This window comes from Triticum aestivum, chromosome 3A (assembly GCF_018294505.1).
Source record: "Triticum aestivum cultivar Chinese Spring chromosome 3A, IWGSC CS RefSeq v2.1, whole genome shotgun sequence".
In the NCBI taxonomy this organism is placed as follows: domain Eukaryota; kingdom Viridiplantae; phylum Streptophyta; class Magnoliopsida; order Poales; family Poaceae; genus Triticum; species Triticum aestivum.
The window spans coordinates 306515058-306532432 of record NC_057800.1 but is presented as its reverse complement, the minus strand read 5'-3'; positions in this window follow the sequence as shown (position 1 = coordinate 306532432).

Below are 17375 nucleotides of genomic sequence, written 5' to 3'. Positions count from 1 at the left end.
GTCATTTTTGCCATGATTAATGTGTGCATGTTATGATCTTGAGCTCTACATGTGTTTTGATGAATGCCATGCCATCTTTACAGAGGTGCTTGCCATGTATTTTTGTGATATTTGTGGTAACTAGCACAAGCTTGCAAAGTAGCGTAATCGGTAATGATGATTTCAGGGACTTAGAATTTCACCAAGTCCTTGTTCTGTTTTTGTTGTTATGCCATATGTTCATGTAGTTTCCTAGTGATCCGTGCCTGTTTTGAAGATGATCAGTAAGGATGTTTTCTTAATAATGTAGTGCTCTATCCATCCATGTCTTTGTTTGCGTTTATGGAGCACCCTAGCTTGAGTCAATCGAGCTCTACTTTTGCTATAAAAGGATTCTGGCAGATTGTTGACATGTTTAGCGATTTTGTCGAGGATGTTGCTGTTGATCCGTGCATGCTATGTTGTTGTTCTTGCCATGTCTAGCTTCTAGGCCATTTCTTCTTGATGGGTGTATGCTTAGTTTGTCATGCCATGCTCTGTGGTGAGTGCATCGAGCTCGTAAACATGCCTACTCATTGACTGATTTGCATGCTCCAGTTTTTCACTAAGTCTGAATCTGTTTATGTTTTTGCCATGTTCACATCCTTGCAATTGTATTTTGTGATCCCTTCTGGCTCAAGGTCACTAAGGGACTTTTGTTAGGTGCTTTGAGTAGCTTCATGCCATTCCTTTCTTTGCCATGATATGTTCCTGTGGCATGTAGTTTACATGCTCTAAAGATTGCTTCCTGCTGATAAATTCCAGACTCGTGTTAATTTCACTAAGTCTGAAACCTGTTATCATATGCACTTTTGCCATGCTTGTTTGAACTTGTTAATGGATGATTTAGCCGTAGCTCAGTGTTCATCTTTTGTCAAGCATCATGAGTGGATCACTTCCATGTATTTTGTTGTCATGTTTGAGTGTTGTAGCATATTTACCTTGATGCATTTAGTTGGCTACTTGCTGATTATCATAGACCGGTTCCATATTTGTTTTGCTTGCCATTTCCAAACCGTGCATCTGATTCCGGTGATCTTTATATCGATTTCAACCGAAATCACCTCACCTTTCCAGTGGCACTCTTGGATTTTCAAGTTGAGTCCAGGTTCAATCATTTCTTTGCAAATCTTGCATATGCATCACATACCGCATTCCGCATATCATACCATGTTTGCATCATGTTGTTTGAGCATTGCATGTGGTTGATTGTGTTCCTTTTTGCTTGTTGTTTCTTGGTTGGGTAGATCTGGGAGACGAGTTCGTGAACGAGGAGACCATTGAGTTCACTTACGAGGATCAAGGCAACTCTGAGTACTTTGCAGGCAAGATGACCATACCCTCGAAATCACTTCTATCTTTGCTTGCTAGATGCTCGCTCTTTTGCTATGCCTATGCCATGATACCTACCACTTGCTTATCATGCCTCCCAAATTGCCATGTCAAGCCTCTAACCCACCTTGTCCTAGCAAACCGTTGTTTGGCTATGTTACCGCTTTGCTCAGCCCCTCTCATAGCGTTGCTAGTTGCAGGTGAAGTTTGGAGATCGTTCCTTTTTGAACATTGTTTATTGTTGGGATATCACAATATTATCTTGTTTATCTTAATGCACCTATATACTTGGTAAAGGATGGAAGGCTCGGCCTTATGCCTAGTGTTTTGTTCCACTCTTGCCGCCATAGTTTCCGTCATATCGGTGTTATGTTCCCGGATTTTTGCGTTCCTTACACGGTTGGGTTATAATGGGAACCCCTTGAAAATTCGCCTTGAATAAAACTCCTCCAGCAAGGCCCGACCTTGGTTTTACCATTCGCCACCTAGCATTTTCCCTTGGGTTTCACGAACTCAAGGGTCATCTTTATTTTAAACCCCCTGGGCCAGTGCTTATCTAAGTGTTGGTCCCGTACTAGGGCTGTCCCTTGGCAACTTGGGTTACGTTGGCTCCCTTACGCTTAGCTTATCCGGTGTGCCCTGAAACGAGATATGTGCAGCTCCTATTGGGATTTGTCGGCACAGCGGGTGGTCTTGCTGGACTTGTTTTACCATTGTCGAGGATGTCTTGTAACCGGGATGCCGAGTCTGATCAGATTGTCTTGGGAGAAGGAATATCCTTCGTTGACCGTGAGAGCTTGTGATGGGCTAAGTTGGGACTCCCTGCAGGGATTTGAACTTTCGAAAGCCGTGCCCGCGGTTATGGGAAAATGGGAATTTGTTAATGTCCGGTTGTAGATAACCTAAAACTTAACTTAATTAAAATGAATCAACCGCGTGTGTAACCGTGATGGTCTCTTCTCGGCGGAGTCCGGGAAGTGAACACGGTGTTGGAGTAATGCTTGACGTAGGTTGTTCTAGGATCACTTCTTGATCATAGTTGTTCGACCATGCTTTTGCCTTCTCTTCTCGCTCTCATTTGCGCATGTTAGCCACCATATACGCTAGTCACTTGCTGCAGCTCCACATCATACCTTGCCTTACCTATAAGCTTAAATAGTCTTGATCGCAAGGGTGTGAGATTGCTGAGTCCCCGTGACTCGCAGTTTACTTCCAAACCCAGATGCAGGGACCGATGATACCATTCCAGATGACATGACCGAGCTCAAGTGGGAGTTCGATGAAGACTCTCGCCGTTACTATGTGTCTTTCTGAGATGATCAGTAGTGGTGACCAGTTGGGGCGATTGGGGACTTGGTCGCATGTGGGGGTTGATCTTTATTTTGGTACCATAGTCGGACCATGAGTGTATTGGATGATTGTAATGTTATTCATGTATTTGTGTGATGTGGTGAGTGTAAGCCAACTATGTATCTTTTCCCCTTTTATAAATTTACATGGGTTGTTGTGAAGATTACCTTACTTGTGACATTGCTTTCAATGTAGTTATGCCTCTAAGTCGTGCTTCGACACATAGGAGATATAGCCGCATCGAGGGTGTTACAGTGGAGGAGGCGGTTCTTGGGCTACATCACCCGTAGCAGGTGGCTGGCGAGGCAGTGGGAGAGACGATGCAGGAGAGCCCCCGGCAGCGCTGACGAGCTCGACGATGCGGTCTAGCCAATCTTTGTAGAGGTCATCGACGGGGCGATAGCGCAGGAGCTATCGTGCCATGAGCAACACGTCCTGCCCGTTCACTTGGTCGTGACAAGCGTGAGATGACGAACCGGCCAGGGTCAGCGACAGGGTGGCGGTGTGCAAATCACGCCACACAGAGGGTGCAGCGACGAAGCTTGCTGCTCGTGCCCAGCCGGGCCGGTGGCGGCATTGGCGGGGGCGATGGGGAACGATGGGGAGGCCCGCTGGCAGGCACTGTCTAGGTGACGGGAGTGGCAAGGGCAGCCCAATGCTCAGCACGGGCTCGACGGGTGTCAGCCATGGAAGCGATGGAGTGGTAGCGAATCGGTCGACGGAAGAGAGGCTCCGACGCACCCCTACCTGGCACGCCAAATGTCGGATTCAGGGTTCCGCAAATCCTTGAGAGGTTCGAACACTGGGGTGCGTGCAAAGCACTCGTCCTCCCCAACCTGCCTGCTCGGCGATCCTATGACCTATCTCGACGAACCTAGTGGACAAGAGACACAGAAGTTTACCCAGGTTCAGGCCACCTTGCGGTGTAAAACCCTGCTCCTGCTTTGTGGTGGATTGGCCTCGAGGGGATGAGGATGAACTAGTACAATGGAGAACAGCCTCAGGAGGGGAGGTGTTCTTGCACTCGATGAGCTGGTGGGTTTGAGGATGATCTGAATGATCCGTCCCTCTCTATGGTGGTGGCTAACAACTAATTATAGTGGCCTTGGTCCTCTTCACAAATGTGCGGCGGGAAGGGATCCCACAACGGCCAAATTGAAAGGGAGACAACTAGTACATGCTATCCTGACAAAAGTAGTATTTGCCTGCAAAAGCTCCTGGTTGTGACACTGCGGTGGGCTCCGTGATGACCTTTGTCCTGCCGTCCTGGCGGTCTTGGTCTTGTTGCACCGGAATGGAAACCTTCAGCTGATCCCTCAGAACTCCGCGCCTGCGCTTTCCTCCTTAGCACCAAAGAGGAAACTAGTACACTACACCCGCTGGCGCCCGCCTGGCCTTGGTCATCATGTCTCACGTCATCTGAACCTCATGGGGTGCACCTTGCATTGATATATCCGCTCCTCGGGAGCCAGCCTGGGGAAGCCGTCTTGGTGTCATCCGCCTCGTGAGGCTTGGCCCCTCGCGAGGGTCTTGATTTGTCGATGTTGCAATTGGGTCGTGCCGGGCCATTGACAGAGCCACGCCGTGGGCTGCAGGCAGGCAAGTCTGGGTACCCCGGTTCCCAGAATGCTAACACTACCCGTAAGGCGCGCCTGCCGGGCCCTGCCCAGCAGCCACCCTTTTTTACATGCCTTGCCTCAGCTGCATGTAACCTCTTGTACAAAGATGGGGCGATGACCCCGTGCAAGATAAAATAAAGAAGCGCTATGGGGGCCCCCGACCAAGATTGCATGCATACATGAGCATTCCAAGATCACTGCATAAGCATTGCATGAGCATTTGCATATGCATATACACTACTAGGGAAAAGCCTAGCAGCAGCGTGGGTTTTAGGTATAGCAGTAGCGCGGGGTCCCGCGCTACTGATACGGTGCTACATCTAACCTGTAGCAGCAGCGCGTGTCTCCCCGCGCTCCTGCTATACAAGCGTAGCAGCAATGAGCGGTATGAAAGTGCGGCACTACTAATAGATCTAGCGCACTTTATTAGGCCGCGCTACTGCTTGTGGTACGTTGCTGCTAACTTTTCTCCACTTGCTTCTGCTAATTTTGTTAGTTTTTTCTCTGCATATTTGTTTTTTATTTGAACAGGCTTTATACAAGAATATTTAGCACATTCAAATGTCATCATCATACACGTACAAATGGCTGCGAGACCACAAATATAATCATAGCATATACATACAAATAGTCTCATCATAATCATCATCCAACACAAAAGTGGTCTATCGTCATCATCTCAAAAATAGCGATACATGCAACTCTCGAATACTTGCAACTACAACGTCATCCATCTAAACAATGATATATGTGCAAAGTGCTATCACTATGAGTGATAGCATAACTATGTAGTACGTGAGGCGGCAGTTATGAGGCCTCTCTCGCGCTAGCATGTACCTCAAGTAACTAGCTTGTGCTTCTTGTCTGCTTTTGAAGCCTTTATGTCTGGCGCCCGAGACCCCCTCCACTTGCGCCTGACACACATACCACTCGCCGTACACCCCCGGAACCTTCCCTTCGTACACGACATAGCACTCCTTCGCCATCAAGAATCTAGGTAGCCGTTAGAGATGCATCTTCATCAAGAGAATGTACAATCATATGCACCAAAATATACTAGAGCAACACGAAAAAGAAAGGGTTACTAACTAGATGCAACATATAGTATGCAAACTAATTAACTAGAGGTACGCATGTCATCGTACCCAAACTAACAAAGTAGTGTTACACAAGTTCGGCAGGGACCATGGACAATACAAAGTTTAATTGCTACAGAAATTATACAAGTTCAACCGACACATATCATCATCATCGGCATCGTAAATCACTAGAAGTTCCATGCTTACATATCATCAAGGATGGACCCTAGCTTCTTGAATGGCCTAAGGTCATGACGTTGCATGCCTATGCGAGTTCGGATGTTAGCTCGTGATATAGGGTTGTGGTGGAACATCCCCCTCTCATCGACAACTTATTTCATGATGATCATCACAATGTCCTTTGGATGCGAAAGAAGTCATCTCTAAGTTTATAATCCGCTTCTCCATGAGATTCTACCCACTAGAAGATATGATCATCGTTTATGGTTGTTATACGAAGCTTTTGGTGATCCATGTTGAACTCAATCATGAGATGGAGGAGGTAGAATCCATCTTTCTCGCTTGGTTTCGGGACATGGATGCAGCAGATGTTAGTTTTATGCGAGAAACTCAACTTCTTGTTCCTTTGTTTCCTGATCTGCAGGTGGCCACCCCTAATGCTAAAGCCTTGGAGAGCATCATCTAGTATATTCATTATGTGGGTGTAGTCCTTCTTCTCGTAGTCTTTGGTAGGGTCAAAATAAACAGCTTGGGAGACTCACGGGTAAAGAACGATAAGGACGGCGTGCCCGTTGCTGCGGGGAAAAGACACCTAAAATTATTCTCCATATGTGCGAGAAGGAATGACTGAAATGTACGAAAGGGTTGTCCGGAGCTAACTTACTTTGGATGATAAGGCAGGAGGATAATATCCTGGTCCTTATTCTATACAACAAAGTTTTGGAGGTACTCCCCAGCAGTTTCACGCTCAAAGCCGTTGAGACTAAAGAAAGACTCTTGCATGTAGTACGGATTCGCCACACAAGTTTGTGAGACTTCTTATCTCTTCATGACAGAGCTCATATGTAGCACAAAATCGAGCCTCGTTGTCAGAAACATCTCGAAGAAGGAAGAACACCTCCACGGGCCGTGTGTCGATGTAGTACTACCCCATGGGCACACGAGCCATGTATGTCGGATATCCTGGATCCTTCGAGGCTAGTAGGCTTTTCTTAGTCGACAGCACATGATCGTGCAGTCTCCTGAGATCCCCTGCTGGTGCCTCCAGCGGTTTTGACGGTAGCATCGGCTCGCCCGTGAGATGGAACATGGGCACACTTTTCACGGGTACACGCTCTTCAAAATCCATCGTCTGGCTGCTATGTCCTCTGGCTTGTTTGGAGGCAGCTATCTTCCCCGGTCTCTTCCTCTCCTTTTTGTTGGGCACACATTCCATACCCTTGCTTAGCCCCTACTCCAGTGTTGCCGGGCTAAGCGTTGTACTACCCCTGGCTAGTTGCTCCTGTGTTGAGGCGGCATCTTCAGGCGTGTCCTGTGAGTATTTCATGAAGAGAGACATCTTGCAATCCCTGCTGCGACGTTCCTGCTCAAGCGGATCATCCATATCCTCAATAGCATGCTGATAGACCGATTCATTATATGGTTGACTCATCATATCTAAGTCACTCTCATAGGCGTTTGTATTGAGGAAACCCATTGGGTCCTCCATCTCCTCCGTTTTATCATCCATTTTCTGTTCTACGGGCCCGATTACATCATCCAGTACAATTGCACTCCCTTTATCACGTCATCCGCCGCTCTCACCCGGCACTATAGGAGTTGGTAATTGTGTAGGCGGGGTGGTGGTGGCCATACATGCTTGTTGATGTGTGGTTATTGGTGTGCTCTCGGCCGGCTCCAGACAAAGAAGATTCTTCGGCCATAGCAACACCCAACCCTTGCAGCTTCCAATCCGTGGCGGGGTCTAATCGTCCTCTTCCCCTAGGCGTAATAGAGGAGGCAAATCCTCATGCCCCTATGTCACACTCGACAAGGTAACCCTGAAGTGCCCAGCGGGCATCAGCTAGTTGTGGAACGTGAGATCCAAGGGCTTCGTTATCACCCCCTTTCCCACATCCACCTTCTGGCCTTTGATCAAGTAGAGTGGGGTGCACGGGGTTTCATTGGCCTGCAAACACATGTCTGTGGCATAAAAAATATGAAAGGCAACGGAAATGGAATATTCTAGATATATATGTTCATGCGACATGTAATTACAATGAGGGCGTCGAGCTCAGCCAAAGACGAAGGCTCGCCTAGCACGCTCGAGACTAAGGACGGGCTGCTATGAGCGGGTGCGGGTGCGAGAGGATGCTCGGTTGTGTGAGAAAGTGATGGTGCGGTGGTGTTGTTGTTCACGGAGTTGCTCGCGATGAAACTGGGCAACGAGAAATCATGTACCGTCTTGTCTGGATTTTCCTTCATCCAGTTGATGATAGCCGGGACCAAGTTAGTAGCGAAATTATTTCTGCAAGCAGTTACAGCTGCATTGACTGCCTGCTGTAGCAACTCATTTTTCGACTTGGCTGTTTGTTCGTGTTCTCAGCTGCTTTTTTCTCGAACGCAAGCTTCACCTTCTCGTCGATGTCCGCCTGACAAAACTACTTTTTCTGCTTCTTGGCCTCCTGGCCCTCATTGTAAAACACCTTCCACGTGGCACCGTCTCCGGCGCCTTGCACACGACCATATTGCGGCCGCTGGCCCTAAGGGAGTCCCTTAAGTTCGTTCAAGGCCCAATTGAGAGGGGTGTCCCACTTGGGCCTCATCGGAGAAGTAGGGCTTTCGGCTGCAAGTTGGTGTTGCTTCTCCTGCAGAAGGAACGTGAATAGTTTAGGAATGTGTAGTCGACTAGATCTGGAGCTAAATGTAAGGTGGTAAAAGAATAATTACCAGTAGTCTAATCAATTTCCTCGTGATCTGGTCTATGTAAAAAACCTTCTTTTCCTTGTCCCACTTGTAGCGGGCCCTGATAAAGTCACGCTCCAAGGGGTTGGTGAACTTCGCGAAGGCGTCTGGGAGACCTGCGACTTCATGTTACACATCCTCCTTATCCTATATGGTCCTTTTACCGAGGTAACCACGGCTTCTGAGGCGATGCTTCACCGTGTTCCTTTGTTGAAGGCTTGTGAATTTCGCAGCCTTAGCCTTGGCTGCCTCGGTAGCGCAAGTGCCCTTGAACTTTTCGAACTCCTATTTTGTAAGTGTCAGATTTTGCTCCTGAATCTTGGATAGGGGTTCCCCACCCTCAATAGCTCGTTTCACCCTCCCTTTCCAGCAGGCCAATGCTGAACATGCCCATTGCGTGATTGTTAATCTTTTTCATCTTCGGATCATCCCACGGTTGTTCTATGTTATCATCCCAGTCGGAGAACTTCAATCTCTTGTGCAACTTCGTTAGGAGCAACTGCCTCAAATATTCTTTACTCCTTAAGTCATCGTTGTTGATGCTTGCACATTCCCGTAGGATGCATCCTACTTGGTTCCCATAGCACTTGCGAGGTTCTTCCGGCTCTAATGGCTCAAACTGGCCAGGTGCCATCTTTGTGATCACCAGTTGTCCAATGCCTAGTTTGTTAGGTTTTCATATCCTCTGCTTCTTCTGCTTCTTCTTTTCGGTAGCCGCATCGGAGGTGGTACCTTCCCTGCCAGTACCTTCCCCGCCGGTCTGGGCGCCGCCGTCGGTGCTGGCGCCATCGGTGTCGATGTCGGCGTCAATACCATCATCAAGGCCTACCTGCCAACCTTGATGTTGCTTAGCAGACAAAAAGTCGAGGTACTCTTTTTCACCCTCATAATCCATCTCGTCTGCATTATGGTCAGAAATCCTGGTTTCTTCGTTGTTCGACATTGTTTCCTATGATTAAGTCTCCTTGTTTAATTCTAAAACTATGAAAAATAAAAATGACATAGAAAAGATCTATGTTCGCCAGAATGTCATTTCCCAGCAACTCCCGACACTCGATATGCCTACTATCTAGCACAAGTCATGCCAAAATTCACGGAAAATTTCGGCATGACCTTTGCTAAAAAAATGTATATATCGAGTGCCTGAAATTCACCGGAACGGAGATGAATCAACATTCCAGTGTAACATAGGCCACTCAGATCATTTACCTTGCACATAATCATCATTTTCCAGATATGACATGTCCAAAACATCACATGTCCAAATTACATGTCCAAATTCCTAATATGACATGGCCAAAACATCACATGTCCACATATCACATGTCCACTTCAAATTTGCATATAAAAGGAAGAAAAATATAATTGAAGAAAAATGCAAGAAGTCATAACAATATTTGAAAGTAAAATTCAGCCTACCTAAATTTGCTTTAACAAGGGATTATGATTTTGACAATTGCTTAAACTGATTCTATTTTTAAATACTAATTATAATTAACTAAATAAATAAATAACTAAATAAATAACCTAATTAACCTACTGCCCTAACTAAAACCTAAGTAAATTAACCAAAGAACCCTGGCTAGCAAAGAGAGGAGGAGCGGTGGGGGGCTTACAGAGGGTGCAGGCCCGACGATGGCCGAGGTTGGGAGGGGACGGGGTCGGGGCCGGGGTCGGAGTCGGGGTTTGGGGGAAAAGAGGCGAGATGAAGCAGAGAGAGAAGGATTTTGGGGGTTAAGTGGACATAGCAGTAGCGCGTTTAAACCAAACGCGCTACTGCTATTACAGGTAGCTGTAGCGGTTTTATAAGAAAACCGCTACCGCTACTTTGACTAGTTGTAGCTCTTTTTCAGAAAAGCGCTACTGCTATAACCTATACCTATAGCAGTTTTCCTGTTTTTCGTCTTCTATTTTCTTTTCCTTTATTTTCTCTCACTTTTCTTTTCTCTTTTTCCGAGATCAGTGAACGAAGGGAAGGCAATATATATTTCATCATTTTATGGTTAAGTATGTATACAAAATAGGAACATATATATTACATCATTGGACCCATGCATAATGGCTAAGTGTGTATACAAAATAGGAACATATCTATTACATCATTTGACCGATAACATATGGTTCCTCAGCGTTGATATTTTTGTTTTTGAGTGAGCTTCTTTCCCTTCTTGTTCGTTGAAGAATAATTGAGCCCCTCATTGTGACTTTTCCTTGTCCATGGAGTATGGTTTTTCTTAGTTAATGTAGTATTGATCTTCTTTATCGTCATCTTCCCTCACTGGGTTGCCATACTAGTCATAGTCTTCCTTGTTGGTGACTCCATCCATTCCAATGATGTCCTTTTGCCTCTCCTCATGACAACGCGTCTGGGATTGCGCGGGTCAGTTATGAAGAAGCATTGTGTCATGTGCTTAGCGTGTACCCATGGCTCATTTTTTGCGATAGCACTCACGGCAGCGCTCTTGGCATGGGGTATAGTCATGGTAGTGAAATAGCGGTATTCTCTTTCGACCTTCTTAGCCCATCTGACACGAAACATTGTCGTGCTGTGCGGTCTAGATTAGTCAAGCTCCCAGATCTCCTCAACCCTTCTGTAAAATCTCTCAGTTGCGCCGTTGTCACTGCCGGTCATGCATTCATATGCCAGATAGGTGAATCGTCACTCCTGAGTTCTGATCATCACTGTCCATATCTTTGGCCTCCATGTAGAACATGTATCCGTTGATATCGTATGCCTGATAGGTGACGAGGTTGGGTGAGGGGCCATTTGCTAAGGCATATATGAGCAATCCATCCTTAGAGCCATCTTCCGGGGGATTAGCAATAATATGCTCTTTGAACCAATGCAGGAAAGTGGAGTTGTGCTCTCTAGTAACTTCGGCGCCCGTCTTGCATACCCTCCCAGTCACGATACTTTTTTGCGACAATTTCTTTGTGCAGTGCCATGAAAGGATCTACCTAGTCTAGGTGTTGTAGCACTACCAAGTTTGCTCTATCAAAGTCGTTGCATCGATCTAAGTATGCCACGTGCAGTTCCCTATGACCGTTGGAGTGACCTTCTCCTTCCAGCCTCCCATCGTGCTTGTTAACGGGCAAACCAACACCAACAACAGGCGGCTGGTTTGCGCCATATAGAAAATTCTCACAGAAAGAGATGCACTCTTGTGTCAGATAGCCCTGGACGATGCTCCCATCGGGTCAGGACATGTTACGAACGAATCCTTTGATTATCCCATTCATCCTCTCAAACGGCATCATGTTGTGCAGCACTGACGACCCTAGGTCTATCATGTCGTCCACAATATGGACACACAGATGCACCATGACATCAAAGAACGTGGGCGGGAAGTACATCTCAAGCTCATTCAGTATCACAACGATCTCTTCCTGTAGCCTTCGGAGCTGCTTCACACTGATCGACATTTGAGAGATGACGTCGAAAAAGTTGCAGAGACCAATAAGAGTGTCATGGGCGTGCTTGTCCATTATCCCTCTAAGGGAAACAAGTAGTATCTGCATCATCATCACATGACAGTCATGGGACTTCATCCCGCTAAACCTTTTCTTGTCTGTCTCTAGATATCTACTTATCTTGCCATAGTAACCGGAACTAACTTTGACTCCGGTAAGGCACTTAAAGAATTGATGGATTTCAGCCTGACTTAAGGTGAAGCAAGAAGGGGGGCAATAATCCTCTTCCTTTACTTTCTTGCCCTTCTTCTCCCGCGCCTCTATCTCCGTCTCTGTCTCGTCTGACTTTTTACGGGGCGGCATGTGCAAATCTTCCCTGATATTCAAATCTTGCAAGTCTTTTCTTGCCTTCGGCCCATCCTTGGTCTTATCTGGCATGTTCATCAGTGTCGTGAGAAAGCTCTCAAGGACATTCTTACAAATATGCATTTGATCAAGGCAACGAGGTGTGTTGAGTTTGTGTCAGTACTCCAATTCCTATAACACATACCTCGTCTTCCATACCTTCAGCAGCAGCTCCGGCGCCTTGTTCATCGTCTTTCTCGACGTGGGGCACTGTTCCTAGTTTTTCAACAGCTCATCGATTTCGGTGCCGCTCCGCTTATGTGGACGTCCTCGATGCTCAGCGTGACCATTGAATATATCTCCACAGTTTCTCCGTGGGTCATCCGGATCGAGCCATCTTCGATGCCCCATGCACACGATTTTCCCAGACCCACCATCTTTCCCAGCATCATATCATCCATGCACTGCGTGCATCCGCAATATCCATGGCACACCTAGCCTGCAACATATCCGTAACTAATATAGTCGTGCACCGTCATGATCAGCGCGACTCTCATGTAGAAATACTCGCCTTTGCTGGCGTCCCATGTCTTGGCCGGTGTTTTCCATAACGTGTCTAACTCCTCTTGAAGTAGCCCCAGATATAGATTAGTATTATTTCCTGGTTGTTTCGGCCCTCGAATCAACATGCTCATGTGAATGTACTTCGACTTCATGCATTTCCATGGGGGGAGGTTGTACATCCATACAAACACGGGCCATGTGCTATGGTTTATGTTCTTGTTGCCAAATGGATTCATGCTATCGGTACACGTGTTGAGCACAATGTTCCTTGCATCACATTCGAAATACCGATAGAAGTCGTTCAACGCTCTCCACTGGCTTGCATCCTTGACGTGTCTCAGCTTCGGATCATCTACATCGTCGGGCTTCTTCCTCTCCGCGTGTCAGCGCATGAGCTTTGCTTCCTTGGGATCTACGAAATACCGCTAGAGACGGGTAGTGATCGGTAAGTACCATACAATCTAGGGACATTTCTTCCCGGCCTTCTTGTATCGAGAAGAATTGCACATCGGACAACTTATTTTTTCCGCATGCTCCTTCCGATAAATTATGCAATTGTTGATGCATGCATGGTATCTAACATGCGATAGATCAAGAGGGCACACGATCTTATTGGCCTCATCCACACTAGTAAGACATAGATTCCCCGCGGGAAGAACATCCTTTAGGTACTTAAGATGCTCATCGAGGCTAGTGTCGGTCCATTTGTTTTTAGCCTTCATCTTCAAGAGTTGGAGCGTGGAACTCAAGCGGGTCACCTCAGGATTGCAACCATCATACAATGGAGTGTTCGATTCTACAACCAGTTGCTACAGCTTAGCCTCCTCTCTAGAAGCAGCACTCTCAGTACTCGTCTCCTTGCGAAGCAGTGCTTGAACATGAGGGTCCCGCATGATTGAACTTAGTACCGACGAACTCTGCAGCGTGGAGTCCATGTTCTCTCCACCGCCATGTCCGACCCCTTCTCCTCCGCCATGTCCAGCCCCTTCTCCACCGCCCTATACAGCCTCTTCCCCGCCGCCATTATCGATCATCTCTTCGTCTTGCCCCGTGTCGTCATTGCCTGCCCCATCGGCGTCCTCAACATCATCATCCTCATCTTCAATTATCCATCGAGTATAGCCACCGATGAAACCAGTCATGAGCAGGTGCGCTTCAACACGACCTTCATCATAGGGGTGGAGCCAAACTATTCCTTTGCATCTTCGACACAGACATAAAACCTCTGTCAGGTTATTTTCTTTCATGTCCTGCACCACCGACCGCAACCACTTGTCCACCATCGTTCCACTAACCATCATGAATGCCCGCATGGTAATAATAAAAAAATTGATTATAAAAATGCACGCATGCATCAAAGTCATACAAAAATTTGGCATGACCTTCCCTAAATATAGGACATATAGATCTAGAGAGTTTGCCCGAAATTCGCCAAAACAGAAATAAATCGACATTTCGGCAAAACATAGGCAACTCACAAGCACAATTCGGCGTCAACTCATGCCACGCACACAATTCCCATCATATCATGCACACATACACATATTTCCATTCTTGCAAAAGTATGAATTTTTAATCACATCTATCTCGAGATCGAGCACAAGGTGGAGATGATGATGTAGTAAGGAGATCAAAAGTGGACAAAGCTCTTCTTGACAAAGCTAGATCTAGTTATGGGGCACATAGGTGACTTCACTAAATGCTACATCTACCTAGCTAGCTAATTTGGGAGGAGACAAGTTCAACTGGTGGAGGGGGAAGGAAAAAGAGAAAGGAGATGCAATAATGGAGGTGGTGTAGTTAGCTAGGAGTAATTAAGAGAGAGAAAGGTAGGTAAAAGAGGGAGAGGAATGGGGGGAGAAGTAATGAGGAAGAAGCAAAGTGAGGGGGAGAGGAGGTGGGAGGTTGGGGAAAGTGAGGAAGAGAGGATATGGGGGAGGGGAGGGGAGGGAAAAGGTGGCATTATGCTGCGTCTTAGTAGTAGCGCGGGTGGTTAAGCGCACTACTGCTACGAGCATAGCAGCAGCGCGCTTCCTGCGCACGCGCTACCGCTAAGTGAGGCCCGTCATGTGGCTAGTTTCAAAATTAGCAGTAGCAAAAATAAAAAAAGCGCACTACTGCTATTACTTAAGTAGTAGCACAGGGCGCGGAAGCGCGCTGCTACTAAACCTAGGTTGGTGGGTACTATCGGTCACTTTTAGAAGCAGCGTGGTTCGGCTAGGCCGCGCTACTACTAACTAAGTAGCAGTAGCGCGTGTTTTGAACACGCGCTACTGAAAGTTAGCAGTAGCGCCTATTTTTGTACCTAGTAGTGATAGAGAGAATCGCATCCTGCATTCCTTCTCATCTGCATGAAGCTGCAGGTTCCTGCCATGAATTTGGCTTCGACAAGGAGTAGAGAAGATTGCCCGTCACTGCGATCCTCGGCAAGCCAGACAGATAAGTGCTACCTCCTGTCCTTTAGTGTTCTCTACAGCTATAACTTGTGCATAACAAAGTTCCGCCACTCTTTTGAGACTTGGGTGCTCCCATCCACGACTAAAACATTGCTTCGGTCAGGATGGTCGCAGTGGCCTTTTGTAAAGAGAAGTTGGCGGGGGGATTGGTCCCTTTGTCTATTTCCCGGTAGGCGCAGCTCTCCTGCAGAGAAAAAGGGTGCGAGCAAGATAGCCTGTCGGGGAAAACTTGTTTGTTTACATTAAAGAGGCATCTCGCCTTTGCATGGACATACACATGCATGGGTTCCCGGCAAGGTTCATCTTTTTCATTAATATGCTGATACAAGTACAAGCATTATAGAACACGAACATGGACTCAAGAGATTACATTATTTCAATTAAAATTTGGCATGTGCCTACATATTTAAGATTGAAAAAAGATGAGTGCCCTGTAATCCCCTCTTTTAGCTTTCCCTCCTTCAGGCACTGCGGCGGAAGGAGGAAAAGACGAGAAAAGGGGCGCCCAAGCAAAAGCCCACCCTGGTCCCATCAGGACCCGCTTGCCGCAGCCTGACAAGACCGGGAGTGGCGAGGCTACGAAGGAGGAGTACGAAGGATGGGGCGGCGCCCCCTGGTCGCCACCTCCAGAGCTAGCAAGAAGCCCCGGCTTGAGCGCCGATGGAGTCATCCACCAAAGCTTAGTCGGAAGACTGTAGGAGGGGAGGCGAAGGCGCCAAGAGGACATCCCTCCCCAGCTATCACCCTAGGAGGCTTGTGATGATGATGCCAGGGGGGAGGGGAAGAGCGGGAAGACGAGGCGACAGGTCACCGGTTAGAGGCGAAGGAATCCACGCCATCGTACTCTGACCTGAACCCCTGCCACCCGCCTTCTGCATCTTCCCTCGCTTTCTCATCACCACCGCTGCTCCCGAGAAGCGCCAAGACTCCAGTCTGGCGCATTCCTCGGGAAGACGGCGAGTGGCCAAGACAGCCAGGGGGCTTGTCACGACCGGGTTTTCCGGGTAATAAATTTCCAGAAAAGACCGTCGTGCTCATCAGCCCCAGGATTACTGTTAGCTGATGAGGCTCCAACTTGATACAGAAATTCCAAGCAAAATACAAAATATGTAGTACAAGACCGTTCTGGCCTATGAGTACAACAAATGGTTTCTAGTGGTTGATGGTGGAAGCGGGTTGTGAATCATGAGTGTCTATCGGACTCCAATTCCCACAGGAACAGCTGACCAGGTTAACTCCTATCTTCGCGAGGCTGCTATCTCCCTTGAGTGGGTTCCGGGGCTGGCATCGCATCGCTCCTCTCCGTGCAAGAAAAATCTGGCCAAGACAATAGCCAGGGACAAGCCAGTGAGTACTTTGAATGTACTCGCAAACATTATGAACACAGGTATAATATAACAATGATGTACTAAAAATATTTTATGCTCATGACGTCAGTCACAAAAGATAAATAAATCTCGGATACGTGCAAGCAAGTTATTTATAAAATTGCAATAACATAGTAGTATTAAAATTTATGAAATAAATAACAAGCAATGCCACAGTCGGGCGTCTTAGCGACACCACATAAAGGGCTTTAAAAAGAATGCCACAGTTGGGCGTCTGAGCGACACCACATAAAGGGCTTTAAAAGAAATACCACAGTCAGGCGTCTGAGCGACGCCACATAAAGGGCTTTAAAAGAAATGCCATAGTCGGGACTCTGAGCGACGCCACATAAAGGGCTTTAAAAGAAATGCCACAGTCGGGCGTCTGAGCGACGCCACATAAAGGGATTCAAAAGAAACAATCATAGTGAATATCCCGGAGATAGGACCATCCCAGAGATACTCGATAATAACAATAATATCACGAGTTAGTCAATAATAATAATAATCATAGTTATCACAAGTCACAAGCAGTAATTCCATTTCTGGTTAACCGTTTCAGCTCCGAAGACCGACGCTAAGACCGATAGCTGACCCATCCCAGACTGTAATCCTTAACCATGGACACGGCTGTTCGAATAGGTTTAATCTCTGCAGAGGGGGTACTCTTTACCCACGAGTAACGGATTTCTTTAGTCCATCGGGACTAATTCCGTCTACGGTCTTTTTGTTGAAAACACACCTAACTTGCACACACCAGCTTAACTCACCGGTGTCTGGAATCACCCACGACACCTGTCAAGCAAAACTCTAAGTGGGGAGGCTACAACCTCGCGTAGCATGGGATCAAATTTATACCGCGCGCTCTAAGGGGTGCCCCCCTCTCGGTCCCAACCGGAAACACCCATGCCCCCGGACCAGGTGGCCTGC